Consider the following 3,830-nt stretch of genomic DNA (forward strand, 5'->3'; position numbering starts at 1 on the left):
CTCTTTCAAGAAAGCCCAACATCTTTTAATAAAAAGAAAAGAAAACCCATCCGGACCCGGACTTTTACCTCCACCACAACAATTTAGCGCCTCCTTAACTTCTTCTTCTTGAAAAGGCCTCTCTAACCACACCATGTCCTCTTCGGTAATCCTATCGAACAAAATCCCATCTAACAACGCTGGCACTCCTTCCTCCTCTTCAAACTTTTTGGAAAAATGACGGACAACATGATCTTTAATCCCCATAACCGAATCCAAAACACCCTCCGAAGAATTAATGGGACCTAAATGATTAAGTCTTCTCTTTTCTTTCATAACTTTATGAAAAAAACCACTATTAGAATCACCTTCCTTCAACCACTTCAAATTAGCTTTTTGGGCTATCATATTCTCTTTAATCCTCAAGTTCCTCCAAAACCAACTAGTTGCTTCCTTCCTTCTAACAACAAAATCCGGGTGTAATTCCTCCGCTTCCACTCCCAACATGAAGTCCCCTTTATTAATTTCATTGACCTCCTCTTGAATCTCCAAATCAATCTTACCGAAAACCTCTTTATTCCACCATTTAAGTCTTCCTTTCAAAAGATAAAGTTTATGTTTCAAAACGAAATCGCCTCTTCCTTCCACCTTAAAGCTTTTCCACTCCTTTTCCACAAAAGCATAAAAAGAGCTACAAGAAAATCATTTATTATTGAATTTGAATGGCTTAGGACCCCAATTTTTATTATCCGCTTCCAACTAAATTGGACAATGATCCGAAACATCTCTCTCCAATTTTCTTCTCATTCTTATTATTTAATATTTCAATTCATGGATATTAATAAAAAAATATTATAGTAAAAAGTCTATTATTTAATATATAATATATCAAAGAAAATAGACAAAAAATTGTACAATGCATAACAAAATAGAATATAAAAAATTGTCTTGTAGTATTATATATTGTCTAGTAGTGTATAATACTATTTTGTTCGGTTCTTTTTATTTTACAAATCAATTACATCCATATTTTTATTCTATCTTTCTTGTTATTACTAACGTGTTTGTGTTAGTTTGCAAGATCTTTGTGTAAGTGAGTGAGATAAAGCCAAGTTTCTTTTGATCGGCAATTTGAAGTAAGACTCACCGTAATCTTCGAAAAGTAAACAAACACTCACTTATGTGAATAAGGATAATCGTGCTAGATTAGAATCATTTGCAAAAGTATACAACATCATAACATCGCACAAAACTACATATATAAGATAAGAGGCTTGCTATTCTTACATCAAAAATCATACACCATATATTTACACCTAAAAAAATACAGCATGGATATATGTTTGTCTATGTCAAAACATTGAAAAAATAATTATTATACATTTTAAATACACAAAACAGTATAATATTAAGGTGTATGTGTCACTTTTAGTGTAAGAATATGACAAATGATATTCTTACACTAAAAGTGACACATACACCTTAATATTATACTGTTTTGTGTATTTAAAATGTATAATAATTATTTTTTCAATGTTTTGACATAGACAAACATATATCCATCCTGTATTTTTTTAGGTGTAAATATATGGTGTATGATTTTTGGTGTAAGAATAGCAAGCCTCCATGAGATAAATTGCTAAACATAATTTAAAGCAAATGAGATAATATCAACCAACCATATCACACCAACAAAATTCACTCAAAAATCTTCTCAACATAGAGAATAAAAAGCACATTGACATAAGACAATCAGTTCCATTGAGCAATCTAAACACAAACTAAATAAAGACATCATATAATATCCATTAACACCAAAATTTATTTTTCAATAATAGAAACATGACCCACAAAAAGACTAAAGAGATCCCTAACCAATCACCCTTCTTCCTGAAGGAGTTAGTCTTGCTTTACCACCTGTTGGCTGACACAAAACTGTTTGGCAGTTCTCACAAACAACAACAGTTTGAGAGTGACTAAACATGGTAGTTCTGCATCCACAAATTTAAACCATTATAAATTAACATGTAATTTAGAACTAAATCAAAAGAATGATAGACTAAAATTGATGATTGATTCAAATAATCATTAGTTTTATAATTAATTAAATTAGGTTCTATTCTACGTGACAAAGAACAAATTTAAAAGAATTAGGGTTTGTAATATATCTAACACGAAAAAATAAGTATTTCTCAAATAAACCAATGAACATGCATGAAATTAAATAGGAACTTACGTGTTGAAGCAACCTTGGCATTTGACATCCTAAGAAAAATATAAGAAAATATTACAAACGGAATAAAAAGTGTGAAAACAAAACAGAAGAGAATCAGTGATAAGCATGATTACCATGAAGAATGAATTAGGAGATTGAACGAGGCGTTTGAGTTTGTGCTTCCTGTTCTCGAGTTGCGCAGGTGGATTCAACAGATCAATATCGTTTTGGAGAACCTGAAAACAATGAAAATGAATATAACAATTAGAATTGAAGCGATTTGAATGTTTATTTACGTAAAGAATAGAAGGAGAGAAGGGATCACCATGTTGAGGTTGAAGAGTGAGAGATCGCAAACCCTAGAAAAATGAGAGTGGGAGGGGCTGCGACTATGAACAAAAGGGAAAAGACGGAAAGGTTTAGATGAAAGATCAATATAAAGCGTAAGTTTCGTGTAAGATTGAATATGATATAATTATTTATTTAATATTTTTATTAATTAATACTTCAGTTAGTTTCTATTAGATCCTCATACATGACAATAATATCGGGTTAGAAACCGTTTTTATCTCTTCATATTTAAATTTGAATTTTCGATCAATTTTAGTTTTCTCCCTTGATCCCCAATGTGGATGAAGAATTAAAATTGAATTTCTAACTGACTTCTATGTCCATGTTTGTGATATAGCAAAGTGCTCATTATTTTTTGGTGAAAAATTGTCTAAAGAAAAAGTAGTCAGAAAAATCCTCACATCACTTTCAAAGAAGTTTGACATGAAAGTTAATGTTATAGAGGAGTTCAAGACATCAATTCGATCAAAGTTGATGAAATTATTGGCTCATTGCTGACTTTTGAAATGACTATAAATAATAAAACTGTAAAGAAAAACAAAGGAATTGTTTTCATAGCTAATGTGGAAAAAGACAAGGAGCAAAAAGTAGAGGATACTGATGATAACATGCCCAACTCTATTGCATTACTTGCAAAAAAAAAAAAGTTTGGTAAAGTAATGAGAAGACTTAACTAATATTCTAGAATCAATGTCATGACAAATGTAAAAGGCAAATTTCCTAATAACTTAAGAGGCTTCAACTTTCAGCGCAGAATCAAAGATGAAGACAATTTGAACAAAGGAAATGAGATACAATGTCATGAATGTAAAAACTTTGGATACATCTAGGCGGAATGTACCAACTTCCTTCGAAAACAAAAGAATGGATATACTGCTACACTTTCAGATGAAGAATTTGAAGATGAGAGTGATGAAGAAAATGCTAACAGTGTAATTGCATTTACTACTTGCTTAGGGCACAAGACGAATGATCAAAACAATGGTGAATCCAACGATGAAGAACTTTTAGATGGAAATATTGTTGAATCTTATAGATTATTGTATGTTAAATGGAAAGAAGAATGCATGTCTAGTGAGAAACTAAAATCTCAAATAACTATCTTACTTCAAGAGAAAACTAACATCAACAAAATCATTGATGATCTAAGGGAAGAAGTCACTCTTCTAAACTCTAAGATTGATGATATAACCTCTGAGAACAATGTTGAACAAGATAAGGATAACATTGTCACCGACAACTCTGAAGATAATACTAGTAATTTTATAAGTGATAATAATCATGT

The 3,830-nt window shown here is 31.0% G+C and overlaps 1 pseudogene; it reads right to left on the reverse strand.

Annotated features, from left to right (window-relative positions):
- Window positions 1-1,625: 1,625 nt before the first annotated feature.
- LOC131618905 (small ribosomal subunit protein eS27y-like) lies at window positions 1,626-2,642 on the reverse strand (annotated as a pseudogene).
- Window positions 2,643-3,830: the final 1,188 nt, after the last annotated feature.

Source organism: Vicia villosa, linkage group LG1 (genome assembly GCF_029867415.1).
Source record: "Vicia villosa cultivar HV-30 ecotype Madison, WI linkage group LG1, Vvil1.0, whole genome shotgun sequence".
Lineage (NCBI taxonomy): Eukaryota > Viridiplantae > Streptophyta > Magnoliopsida > Fabales > Fabaceae > Vicia > Vicia villosa.